Source organism: Podarcis cretensis, assembly GCF_951804945.1.
Source record: "Podarcis cretensis genome assembly, chromosome: 3".
Classification (NCBI taxonomy): Eukaryota; Metazoa; Chordata; class Lepidosauria; order Squamata; family Lacertidae; genus Podarcis; species Podarcis cretensis.
The window spans coordinates 118,228,192-118,242,472 of NC_137172.1; the positions used below are offsets into that span (position 1 = coordinate 118,228,192).

General features: G+C 46.1%; 1 long non-coding RNA gene across 1 annotated transcript in view; it reads right to left on the minus strand.

The window, feature by feature from the left end:
* Window positions 1-14,281, minus strand: part of LOC307212780 — a 362,404-nt gene that overhangs the window by 103,646 nt on the left and 244,477 nt on the right. The gene's annotated exons all lie outside the window — the stretch shown is intronic.

Consider the following 14,281-nt stretch of genomic DNA (forward strand, 5'->3'; position numbering starts at 1 on the left):
GGTAAACGGCGTTTCCGTGTGCTGCTCTGGTTTTGCCAGAAGCAGCTTAGTCATGTTGGCCACATGACCCGAAAAATCTGTCTGCAGACAAATGCCAGCTCCCTCAGCCTATGGAGTGAGAGGAGCTCACAACCCCAGAGTCGTTTGTGACTGGACTTAACTGTCAGGGGTCCCTTTACCTTTACCTTTTTAGCCTTAATAAGGAACAACCAATTGATGCTTGTAAATGTGTGTATGTGTCATTGAAATCCCTTTCCTGCTCACTTTAGCTCACCCTTCCCTAATCTAGATATTGCTGGACTACAGCTGAATTCCCCAGTAACATATGGAGGACACAAAGCTGAATGCAGGTAACTTTCAGTGGAAAAATGATCCCCTCCTCCTCTTTTACTATGATTTTGCAGCCTGATTTTCTCATACTGCTTCCAAACAGTCTTTTGAGACAAACACACGCACACACAATCCCACACATTTACTAGATGGTTCTAGAAACTTTGAAATGGATTCTCTATTGTGACTGTTCAGAGCTATCGGCGCTTCTGAGGCTATTTAGGCTGTGTACCAGCTGTTGTGCTTTGAAGAGTTAAACCCAATGTAAAGCATGGGACCCAAAGGGGTGAGCCCTTGAAAACACAGATGTTCTTTCAATCGCCAGACATTTGTGTTTTGGTTTGCTCTTACTTCAAGGGAGGTGGGGGGTGAAACTCATGGAAGTTCCATTCAGACACTGTAAAATCCAGACACTGTAAAACTGGACATGCTGGGCATTCCCACGGAAGGAGTAACATCTGGCCGGGTAGCGACTAGGTTGGAAGTTGCTGCTTCCCAAATCATGTGATGATGGCAGGGAAGAGATGGAGTATCACCGACTGCAGGCAGCATGTGTCAAACCGTTGGGGCTTGAATCGGAAATGGTTGGGTCTGTGTGCCAATGACCCGTGTTGTATCATCTGCCTAGGCAGTTTAGTAGCCTCAGACCATAGGATGACCCTGTCCTGCCAGGCTGGCCACTGGATCCTACTGGACAGGCAGAAGCAGAAGAGGCCTTGCTGTTCCACTAAAATCTTCTTGCATGATCATCAAGGTCTTCCTGAGCTCTGGTGACCATTTGGTACCCCACTGGGTATGCATCCAATTGTAGTTGGCGGTTGCAAGAGGGGAGAGTATTATTCTACTCATGTCTTGCTAGTAGGTTTCCATCGGGCATCTGTGAGAACAAGATGTTGATGGGCCTCTGGACTGGTCTAGCAGGGCTCTTTTGTTCTTATCATGATCTGTTCTCTTTTTTTAAAAAAAATAATATTTATTACTTTTAAAACTTACAAAAAGGAAAAAGAAGAAAAAAGACAAAAAGAAAAACAACAACAAGAAAAGGAAAGAACAATACAATACAATATATAAACAATACAAAACACAACATTAACCTAAACAAAACAGAACAAAAACAATTTAAAAACATACATTGTACCATTTCAGTAGTCTATCTTTCATACCCTTGTTTCATCGACCTCCTCTCACCTCCCTTTTTGTATTCCACTTCTATTAACTGTTTCAGCAATTCCTTTCCATCTTTCTCTATTTTCTGTCATATAAATATATTAACTTATTTTTACCCTTATTTTCCATTAATACTATAATGCTTATTTATGCTTAACTCCTTATAACATTTCAACTAAAGCCATAAGATTTCATTCCAACATTTTTCTAACACTCAGTAATTTTACAATATTTCTATTTCTGAAAATAAACTTTAAAACTTTTTCCAATCTTCTTCCACCATGATCTGTTCTCTTCAGTTATGACTTCCAGCTTGCATCTCAATCCTGCCTCCTGGTTTCCTTTCGGGTCTTGTCTACTGGCTTCATCCAATGGCTTGTGGTTCCCAGTTCCTGGATTACCTTAGGCTGCTGCCCATGGCTGAGTGCTGACAACAAGGCTGTGCTGGGATAGATGCTGCACCCTGCTTGCTACTGCATCCATGTCTACGTCTGGCCTGGATAATTATACAGTCTCCAAACTGAGCCATAATCCCTCAAAATCATCATTGTCACGGTTACCGTATGTTTTGCTCCATAAGACGCACCTGACCATAAGACGCACCTAGTTTTTAGAGGAGGAATGCAAGAAAAAAAATATTATATAAAGGGAGCGCTGAGCAGAGCCTGTATGCATCCCAGGCTCTGCTCAGTGCTCCCCTTCACGAGCCGCGTGGAGCATGTGCGCGCCGCTTGCAGGCTTCTCCTTACTTGGAGAAAAGCCCCCAAGAGCCGCACACACACCCCGCAGGGCTCTTTAAAGTGAGCGCTGAGCAGAGCCTCCCGCCTGCATTTGCTCCATAAGACGCACACACATTTCCCCTTGCTTTTTAGGAGGGGAACAGTGTGTCTTATAGAGCGAAAAATATGGTAGTTCTTATAATTCTGTCCAGGGACGCGGGTGGCGCTGTGGGTAAAAGCCTCAGCGCCTAGGGCTTGCCGATCGAAAGGTCGGCGGTTCGAATCCCTGCGGCGGGGTGCGCTCCCGCTGCTCGGTCCCAGCGCCTGCCAACCTAGCAGTTCAAAAGCACCCCCGGGTGCAAGTAGATAAATAGGGACCGCTTACCAGCGGGAAGGTAAACGGCGTTTCCGTGTGCGGCTCTGGCTCGCCAGAGCAGCAATGTCACGCTGGCCACGTGACCCGGAAGTGTCTCCGGACAGCGCTGGCCCCCGGCCTCTTGAGTGAGATGGGCGCACAACCCCAGAGTCTGTCAAGACTGGCCCGTATGGGCAGGGGTACCTTTACCTTTACCTTATAATTCTGTCCGGGGAGTGAAACTGAGCCTAACCTTCTCTATCCCGCATCCCCCCATAACAGAGCAGTGCCATTTATTTTTCTACAAGCAAAACAAATTTGAATGCTTATTTAAATGCTTGTGCTGAACCATATGTAGAAGGCATAAAATAAAATAAAATACAGGTTCGGAATAAGAAAGCAAGATATTACCTTGATGGTTTGTAAATGATGGGTTGTATTTGACGGAGGGCTTGTCAACATTTACCTTTCCTCTCCTCTTTCCAGGCATGGCCCAATCTTTAAAGCTCAGTGTCCAAGCAGCTTTTTATTTTTTTCTCCCCCTTTCATGGTTTTCTCCACGAAAACCTGCTCTTTAAAGCTCAGTCGGTGCAAATGTCAGTCCACGGAAAACCCAAATAGATGTTTGCTCTGATTCAGCTTTAAAGAGTGGGTTTTTGTGGGGAAAGCTCAGGGTGGAAAAATAACATAGAAATACTTGGACATGGAGTGTTACAGCATAGAGCTCTGTCTGGAAAGAGCAGGCCAAAAGGTAAGTGTGGATAAGCCCTAGTTCCCACTGAAAACATCTGCACAGCATCTGCATAGTGTGCCTTGGTCTACCTCACCAAATCCAGCATTCTGGAGGTGATGAAGCAAAGCTTTTGACTGAAATGTTGGAATACGCAAAGCCTGGTAAACACAGAGTCAATGAGATGGACTTGGCAGCAGGGAAGACGGATGTCGCTCAACGCACTGTGTCTTTGCTAAGGATGAGCTTTGCTGGCGCAACACCAGGCCAGAGGAGGAAGTCAAACAGAAGAATACCACCCTGGAAGGGTCTTGTGACATTATTCTTTCCCTGCAAGCAACTCAATTGTGGGGCTGGGGTTGGAAAAATGTCCTCCGATCAGGAGAATGGCATCGTGTAATGTGATAGCAGACGCTGCAAAGGTTATCAGTGATATTATCAAATCTATTTGTTGGACAAAGGGTCTTACTGTATAGCTAATTAAAACTGATTTCTGGAGCTTCCCCCCCTTTCACCGATTCCCATTTTGTTACTATTCAGAACCTGGCTGCAAAGCACTGGAGCGGAAACTTGGCTCTCAATATTTTAAGACAAGCCTCTTCCAAAACCTCTTATCAAAAGCCTGTTTTCCAAGCTGCATGAAAGCCTGATGATGAAGCCATTTGCAGACAATTGCCACCTGCCCATAAGGTCAGTTGCAAGGGGAAAAAGCAAAGGGTATATTGTATTCTTGTTCCTTACCTTTTCTGCAGTAGAGGCTTTTCAATTTTGTCCATTCAGTCCACATCTGGACCCCAGAACATCCCAGCATGCTCTTTTCTTCATGTTTGCAGACTTTATTGCTGTCTGAAAACTTCCTTAGGACCCAAGTAGACATTACATACTGAGGCACCTAAGATTATACACAAAGGGCTTATCCACACTTACTTTTCTTCTCTGCTTTCCAGGTAGGCCGATGCTTTAAAGATCTTTGAGCTCGTCCACATTTCTGCTTGTTCTTTGCCTAGAGAGTATGTTTTGGAGTGCTTTTCTGCTTTACCCACACTTTCGAGGCATTTTGCCCCACTCCTTTACCAGGGAACCCTGCTCTTTAGTGCTAAATCAGAGTAAACATCAATCTGGAGAAAACCTGAACTGCCATTTGTGCCAACTGAGCGCTAAAGAGCAGTTTTCTTCGGGTGAAACCAGCAGGACAAGAGGAAGTGGGGATGAGCCCCAAGTCTGAGCACTCTTATTGCTGATCCGCAGATTTGGCACTTCAGCTTTGAAGGGAGGGAGGCTTTCATGGCGAAAGTGCCCAGACCCCAAAAAGAGCTCTGGAAAGAGTGGAGCAAAAGGTAAGCGTGGCTGAGCATGGATTTAATTCCAGGCCTTCCTGGGCCAAATCCAATACTCTTAAGGCAGGAATCACCAACTCAGTACCCACGGGTGCAATGGTGCCAATAAAAGGCTTTTCTTGGTGCCTGTGAGCACCCGGTTGGTGACCTTCATGATTATTGAGTATTTCTTTAGAATTGCTTTTGTTTTTTTGCAGTGGGGAGGGAATGGCTGGCACTTCCTTCACCCATGAGGGGCCTTTTCTGAATGTATAATAATAATAATAATAATAATAATAATAATAATAATAAATACCCCGCCCATCTGGCTGGGTTTCCCCAGCCACTCTGGGCGGATCCAAAAAACAAACAAACACTAAAATACAAAAACCTATTAAACATTAAAAGCTTCCCTAAACAGGGCTGCCTTTAGATGTCTTCTGAAAGTTTGGTAGTTATTTTTCTCTTTGACATCTGGTGGGAGTGCGTTCCACAGGGCAGGTGTCACTACCGAGAAGGCCCTCTGCCTGGTTCCCTGTAACTTGGCTTCTCACAGCAAGGGCCCTCGGCGCTGGACCTCAGTGTCTGGGTAGAATGATGGAGGTGGAGACGCTCCTTCAGGTATACTGGACCGAGGCCGTTTAGGGCTTTAAAGGTCAGCACCAACACTTTGAATTGTGCTCAGAAACGTACTGGAAGCCAGTGTAGGTCTCTCAAGACTGGTGTTATATGGTCTCGGCGGCCGCTCCCAGTCACCAGTCTAGCTTCCGCATTCTGGATTAGTTGTAGTTTCCGGGTCACCTTCAAAGGTAGCCCACATAGAGCTCATTGCAGTAGTCCAAGCAAGAGATAACCAGAGCATGTACCACAGAGTATGTACCAAGAAAGGTCTAGGACCATCAGGATTATAATTTTACCTTTCCTTTTATCTTCCTGTGCAAGTAGCTGGGCGTCTGCCAAAGAAACCTATGCTTGGATTTGTAGACTCTTATTTAGGATTCCGTCCACATCTTCGTTTCATGAACTGATAGCCCGTACTTTCAATTCTTCTCTGAATTGCAAGAGAAATAATCCACATCCTCTACTAATTCCATGATTTCAGGTAATTGCTCATTGTCGCTGTGGGGGCGGCAAGTCTGAAGGGGAGGCAGGGAGGGACTTCAAAAACCCTAATGATGAAGGACACTTCAAAATTTTGATTGAGGCCCCTGTGTTCCTCTATGATCCTTTCTTCCTCAGGGCTGAATACGACATGTGATGTTACTTAATACCTACTCTGCAGCACTCTGGCACAATCAAACAAGTCAAGGGTGGAATTTCCTTTCATTTATCATTCTGGGTTGCAACTATTAAGGCTGACCAGTGCATGGAACCCTTCCCATGGCCTGGTGTTGTGATTTGAGCTCCAGGAGTTTTCCGGCCAAGAATGTTTAAAAGCTGGAATCTCTTGAAAGGGAACAACAACAACAAATAAGGACCGGAGGGATAACCTTTCATGCAAAAGCCACATTCCAGGCCCATCACGACCCCCTCCAGTCCTGAACTGAACTTGTCCTTCTAGCAGAGCTGTAGATTGCAACGACACTTCCAAATGTACCTAGCCAATGACACACATCACACGATTCACAGATATTTCAAATTTTGCTGTTGCTTTAGAATAGGCCGTCCACAGTATGGCAACATTTGAAAATCTCGCCTCTCTCAGGTCTAGGCTCCTTCGGTTGACTAAGAACTCTGCACTGCCAGCCACCAGGATAGATAATCTGATGTGTGAAGCCACAGTCATCGTCGTCATCATCATCATTTAAATGTGTATATCACCCTTCATTCCAAGATCCCAGGATGGTTCACAACAGAAAAGTACAAGAATAGAAAATGCTCCACCTCAGGGAGCAAGGCCTGAGCCAAGAAGGGAACAAATTGGACAAGGCAATGATCTGGGATTTTAAAACTGGCCAGAACTTTATTGATTCCAGATGTAGGTTGGATTTGGTTTAGGGCAGGGGTCGGCAAAGCTTACCAGGCATGGACTGGATCACTTCCATGGAGATCCTCCATGGGCCGGACCGGTGCAGCACGATGTCAGAAACTGAGTTTGCGCATGTCTGCGGTGCCAGAAATTGCTGCTGTGCAGGTGCAATTTTCAGCGTCTGGGCATGTGCAGAAGGAATTTCCGCACCGCAGACATGTGCAGCTGTGATTTCCGGTGTCTGGGCATGTGCAGAAGTGATTTCCAGAGCCGCAGAAGAGAGTCCCCATGCCGCACTGCGCTGGTTTAGCCCAGCGCACACAGACCCACTGAGTGGGCGGCTCGGTTCAGGGGCAGCTCGTGGGCTGGTTAAACGGCTTCCACTTCTGGCCCATGGGCCTTAGGTTGCCAACCCCTGGCTTAGGATTTGGGTATATATCCCTCACAGCCCCCCCGGTGGAGGGCTGACATATGACAGGGTCAAGCCCGAACAAACGGGTCCTCTGAAAACTGCAACTCTACACACATGACCCTTCCAAGCTGCTGTAGGAAGCACTATGGCTCATCCACCACAGGCTTTGGACAGAAGCTGACCTTTATTGGCTCCAAAACCCTCTCCACCTGACCCGGCCGAACTGGCCAGGATTCAAATAGCCTATGGCAGAAAAGCCCACCAATCTCCCATGGCTGGCCACCTAGCCCCAGTGTTGCTCCCAAAGGGGAGGGGCCCAGTGCAACAGGCCGCAACAGCCACTCACCCTGTGACCAGGTAAGCAGCCACTGTCCCCGTCATTATCAGTTACTTTCTGTTCCCCGCAAACAGTGGGGTTTTATTCCCCCCCATTTTTTTTATTAGTTTTTCAAATTTATAACAAATGTAGCAACAAAAAACCCCCCAAAACATAACAATATAAAACAAACAAACAAACAAACAAACAAACAAACAAACAAACATTTATCCTAACTATTATAACCCCACTTTTGTTATCATTGTTGGGTGACTACCTTGAATCCCTCTAGCTGAGTCTCCATATACAGTGGTGCCTCGCAAGATGAAAAGAATCCGTTCCGCGATTCTCTTCGTCTAGCGGTTTTTTCGTCTTGCGAAGCAAGCCCATTGACGGCTTAGCGGATTAGCGCTATTAGTGGCTTAGTGGCTTTTAGCGGCTTATCAGCTTAGCGGATCAGCTGATAAGCGGCTTATCAGCTTAGCGGATCAGCTGATAAGCGGCTTATCAGCTTAGCGGATCAGCTGATAAGCGGCTTAGCAGCTTAGAAAAAGGGGGGGGGGAGGGGGAAAAACTCGGAAAAACTCGCAAGACATTTTGTCTTGCGAAGCAAGCCCATAGGGAAATTCGTTTTGCGAAGCGCCTCCAAAACGGAAAACCCTTTCGTCTAGCGGGTTTTTCGTCTTGCGAGGCGTTCGTCTTGCGGGGCACCACTGTAGCTCATTGTTGCAGTTTTCCAACACTATTTTCATATAAAATTTACTTGCTCAATTAACATCTTTATTTCTATTCATTTTGACTTCAATCCATAATATTCTACAATATCAAATATTTAAATCCTAGGCCAATCTGTTACTCACAAGTAGTTCTATTTAAGTTATTTAACTAAGTAATATTTAAATTTCTTTCATTCCTCTTGGTACTCCTCCTCCTTCTGGTCGCGGACTCTTCCGGTTAGGTCGGCTAGCTCCAAAAAGTCCATCATCTTCATCTGCCATTCCTCCACTGTTGGTACTTCTTGTAATTTCCAATTTTTGGCCAGCAAGATTCTAGCTGAAGTTGTGGCAGACAAAAACAATCTGACATCTTTCTTGGGCAATTCCAAACCTATTATTCCAAGTAGAAAGGTTTCTAGTTTCTGAATACAGTGGTACCTCAGGTTAAGTACTTAATTCATTCCGGAGGTCCGTTCTTAACCTGAAACTGTTCTTAACCTGAAGCACCAGTTTAGCTAATGGGGCCTCCTGCTGCTGCAGCACGATTTCTGTTCTCATCCTGAAGCAAAGTTCTTAACCTGAGGCACTATTTCTGGGTTAGCGGAGTCTGTAACCTGAAGCGTCTGTAACCTGAAGCATATGTAACCCGAGGTACCACTGTAAATGTATATTTCAACATTTTTTTCCAATTCATTATAAATCTTTTCCCAGAAGTCTTTCACCTTGGGACATAGCAAACAGTGGGGTTTTAATTGTTGTTTCCCTTGCATTCTTTTCTCTTTTTTAATTTTTTTCTACAGGTTTTCAGCAAGAAACGTGGGGGACCCTGATCCTGTCTTGGAGGAGCAGATTCTGGATCAGGGCCCTGCGGCTGCTTTTCCACCCAAATAAAAGTAGTGCATTTATTTTCATACATCTAAATGACACAGCACGTCGTTTAACTCAAAGGAAGAATGATCAGCACGCCCATCAAAGCCTGGCTCCCAGGATTCTCCTGGGGAAACCATGACAATTAAGCAGCAGGTGTAATGCCAGGTATAGCGGCAGTTCAAACGTGTACCATAAATGCCCTCTTTGAAGGTATGGCAGTGCTGTGTTGCTTTAGCACACCTACTAGGGAACTGCCAGTGTGGGGTTTTCTAACCGCTTTCATTTGTCTCAGCTGCCTGGGGAGCACCACAAAGGCTTGCACACTGAACTCAGAATCAAAGCACGACTACAAAGAACCTTACTATTTAAAAAGGGAGAGAGGAAACCTGGAGTGTGGGAATATGAAATCAAATGGGTCATGAAGTCATGTTTAGCAGAAGTGAATGACCCCAGCGGCAGGGCTGAAAAGTAAACAACCCTCCCCACATATCCTTGTATTACAAGAGAACATAATTTTTTTGATCTTTAATTGTACTTGTTAGGTGCCAGTCATTTGCAGACTTCCTGTGATTTTTATTTTATTTTTTACCTAATGACAAACTCAAAGGGAGTTGTGCAAAGTGAAACCCTAATTGAGGTGTAAGTGGGAGTGTGATGTGGAGGCAATCATTCTTAAAGACAGAAAGTCAGACACGAACTAAATCTGTGACTTTCTTTGGGACCTCAGGGTAACTCCTTGAGGCGGGGGTTCTCTGAGTGTTAGAATGAGGCTCAGTGAAGACAGCTTCATGGATGTGGGGGGACAACATGCAGTCAGTCATGGCTGAATGGAATCCTGTACCGTCCTCTTGGGTACATGAATCAAAATCAACTACAGTGGTGCCTCGCAAGACGAAAAGAATCCGTTCCACGAGTCTCTTTGTCTTGCGGTTTTTTTGTCTTGCGAAGCAAGCCCATTAGCGGCTTAGCGGCTTAGCGGATCAGCTGATAAGCGGCTTAGCGGCTTAGCGGATCAGCTGATAAGTGGCTTAGCGGCTTAGCGGATCAGCTGATAAGCGGCTCATCGGCTTAGAAAAAGGGGGGGGGGGAGGAAAAAAAACCTGCCGGAACTCGCAAGACATTTTCGTCTTGCGAAGCAAGCCCATAGGAAATTCGTTTTGCGAAGCACCTCCAAAACGGAAAACCCTTTCGTCTAGCGGGTTTTCCGTCTTGCGAGGCATTCGTCTTGCGGGGCACCACTGTATATGATGCAATGCATATACATTGCTGTGAAGACCCAGGGAAGAGGTAAAGGGGGGGGGGGAAGTGTGTCCAGTGATGCTTATACTTCTTCCTTAAGCATACAGCATTGGGTCCAGATAGCTATTTTGAAATAGTTGAGGGAGTTGAAAAGTTCTTGGTGAGTGGCACTCTTATTTTCTTTCTTTGTAGTTTTGTAAAGCTGCTGATTCCACCTTACACCACACGTAGGATAGTTTTTATCCACAGTGATCCATGCGATGGGCACCTCCAGGCTTGACTACTGTAATTTGCTTTATGCGGGGCTGCCCTTGAAGCTGTCCCAGAAACTCCAACGGGTGCAGAATACTGCAGCGAGGCTCCTCACAGGGTCTCTGCCATGGGAGCACATTCACCCAGTGCTTTTCCAGCTGCACTGGCTCCCGGTGGAGCACAGGGTCAGATTTAAGGTGCTGGTTTTGACCTTTAAAGCCCTTCACGGCCTAGGACCCTTATACCTACGGGACCGCCTCTCCTGGTATGCCCCACGGAAAGCCTCAAGGTCCATAAGTAGCAACACCCTAGAGGTCCTGAGCCCTAAGGAAGTTAGATTAGCCTCAACCAGAGCCAGGGCCTTTTTAACATTGGCTCCAGCCTGGTGGAACGCTCTGTCTCATGAGACCAGGGCCCTGTGGGATCTGATTTCTTTCCGCAGGTCCTATAAGACAGAGTTGTTCCGCCTGGCCTTTGGCTTGGAGCCAATTTGATTCCCTCCCCCTCTTTCTTTTTCCTTTCTCCTCCTGTTGATGAGGCTGCTTTTTAATGCTTTAATGTTGTATTTTAATCTTGTTTTTAAGTTGTATTCATTCAGCTTATTTTTATTATTGTTTGTTAGCTGCCCCGAGCCTGGCCTTGGCTGGGGAGGGCGGGGTATAAATAAAATTCGGGGTATAAATAAAATCCTCATACAGGAAACCCATGGGGTCCCTCCCCACCCTATAATTCTATGATTTTATGATCCAGGCCACTGGCTGGCGTTGATGGGAGCAAGGATCCAATGACATCTGAAAGGTCACAGGTTAGCCACCTGACACTCTTCCAGTAATGCCCTGCTGTTTAATTAAAAGAGCAATGCTAATGCTATTCCCTCACCCCACACGGTCCCATTCTACACAGCTGCTGAAACTTTAGACGACACTCTAAGACAGGCTTCCTCAGCCTTGACCCTCCAGATGTTTTTGGCCTACAACTCCCATGATCCCTAGCTAGCAGGACCAGTGGTCAGGGTTGATGGGAATTGTAGTCTCAAAACATCTGGAGGGCCGAGGCTGAGGAAGCCTGGCCTAAGATGCCTCTTATCTGCAACGAGAGAAAGGCTTGGAACGTTTCATTCACACTTTTGCCTTGGGCAATTAAATTTATTAATGGCTGTCATTGTGTGTTCTCATTACCATCATCTTCATTATGTAGGCTGGGCCATTAGATTTTTATGCCTGGCCTGCTTAATTTTCATTATGCACCCGAACATGTATAATTATAAGCTTTTTAAAAGCTCATTTTTGGGTAGGACTCTGGAAGAGTGGCAGGCGTAATGACAGGAGGCAACTGTTGTTTGGAAACAGTCCTAGGTTTTGCATTCCTGAAGCCGATGGAGGTCACACTGGTTATCCATGAACCAAAAGGAAGGATATTGTGCCCTCACTATGTGCAGTCCCACGCAAAGTGGTTTTCCAGACACGGCACGCTGATCTTTGCTTTTAAAGGGCCAGTTCCATACTACAGCGGTACCTCTGGCTACGTACTTAATTCATTCCGGAGGTCCGTTCTTAACCTGAAACTGTTCTTAACCTGAAGCACCACTTTATCTAATGGGGCCTCCCAATGCTGCTGCGCCGCCGCCGTGCGATTTCTGTTCTCATCCTGAAGCAAATTTCTTAACCTGAGGTACTATTTCTGGGCTAGCGGAGTCTGTAACCTGAAGCGTATGTAACCCGAGGTATCACTGTACTAGTTTTTATTCACAGTTTGCTAGATTTTCTGTGGCGGTTCGAGTTCTCAATGTGTTTTGGTTTATTAAGCTGTACTCCACTCTGGGATGGATTTTAATAAAGAGTGGATTTTAAATTACATAAATAAATAATAATAAACACATATTTGATAATAAACACTCCCTACCATTAGGGATGGGACGCGGGTGGCGCTGTGGTCTAAACCACTGAGCCTTGGGCTTGCCGTTTGGAAGGTTGGTGGTTCGAATCCCTGCGATGGGGTGAGCTCCCGTTGCTCAGTCCCTGCTCCTGCCAACCTAGCAGTTCGAAAGCATGTCAAAGTTGTTGTTGTTGTTGTTTAGTCGTTTAGTCGTGTCCGACTCTTCGTGACCCCATGGACCAGAGCACGCCAGGCACTCCTGTCTTCCACTGCCTCCCACAGTTTGCTCAGACTCATGCTGGTAGCTTCGAGAACACTGTCCAACCATCTCGTCCTCTGTCGTCCCCTTCTCCTTGTGCCCTCCATCTTTCCCAACATCAGGGTCTTTTCCAGGGAGTCTTCTCTTCTCATGAGGTGGCCAAAGTATTGGAGCCTCAGCTTCAGGATCTGTCCTTCCAGTGAGCACTCAGGGCTGATTTCCTTAAGAATGGAGAGGTTTGATCTTCTTGCAGTCCATGGGACTCTCAAGAGTCTCCTCCAGCACCATAATTCAAAAGCATCAATTCTTCGGCGATCAGCCTTCTTGATTGTCCAGCTGGAGAGTTCTTGGCAGGGATACTGGAGTGGCTTGCCGGTTCCTCCTCCAGGTGGATCACGTTTGGTCAAAACTCTCCACTATGACCTGTTCATCTTGGGTGCCCTGCTCGGCATAGTTCATAGCTTCTCTGAGTTATTCAAGCCCCTTCGCCACGGCAAGGCAGTGATCCATGAAGGGGCATGTCAAAGTGCAAGTAGATAAATAGGTAACACTCCAGCAGGAAGGTAAATGGCATTTCCGTGCGCTGCTCTGGTTCGCCAGAAGTGGCTTAGTCATGCTGGCCGCATGACCCGGAAGCTGTACGCCGGCTCCCCTTGGCAAATAAAGTGAGACGAGTGCCACAACCCCAGAGTTGGCCACGACTGGACCTAATGGTCAGGGGTCCCTTTACCTTTACCTTACCATTAGGGAGAGTGCAGGTGGCAGGCGTTGGGTGCAGTTGCAGAAGCCCCTTGAATGTTTCTCTGGCCATTCTTCTCCAGAGGTAGGTGTACATCCCATAGCCAGTCCGACATCCCTGCACTAGCCTGCTTGCCTTCAAACGTGCTTCAAAAAAGTTATATTCTTCCCAGTATTAAAGTAATATTCAATTGTCAGCTCAGTTGGCATCTGTATATGAAATAGGTTGGCAGGGGAGGGGAATGTTGTCTTTTGCATCAGGCAGCAAAATGCCTTGGTTTAGCCTTGCAGCATGCCCAGTTAACTTTGTTAATATGATGTCTGGGACAGAAGGTCTAGCACAGTCCTGGCCCACCCATGAGGCAAGGTGAGGGGACCGCCTCAGGCAGCAGGATCCATAGCGCCAGCAGATCCTGATATATTATTAGTGTTAATTTCATTTCTATACTGCTTTATACTTTTAAGAAAAATAATTCTCAAAGCAGTTTACAACACATTAAAACAACAAATAAAACAATTCAGAGTAAAACGTTACTGAAGAAAGTCGACCATGAAGTACTGAAGTTCTGGAAGTCCATTCTTAAACCAAAACCATTTTTAAATTGAGGCGCACTTTCCCTAATGAGGCCTCCCGCCGCCAGTGCCCTTCCACCATTCAGATTCTGTTCTTAGACTGAGGTAAAGTTCTCAAACTAAGACACTATTTCCGGTTTTTCTCAGCTACAAATCTTCGTTGGTTAACTGTGAGCATGATATCTCACCTGAAAGTTGTTTCCCACATACTGGGCTGCAAATGGTACCTTGTCTTGAAGTCATAGTTGATGCCTATTTTTCACCCTGGTGGTCTGTGGAGTTTGATAGCTGATATAGCTGAACCATGCAGCCTTTCCTGAGCCATTTTGTTGTTGCTGTTTAGTCATTTAGTCGTGTCTGACTCTTTGTGACCCCATGGACCAGAGCACACCAGGCACTCCTATCTTCCACTGTCTCCTGCAGTTTGGTCTAACTCATGTTAGTC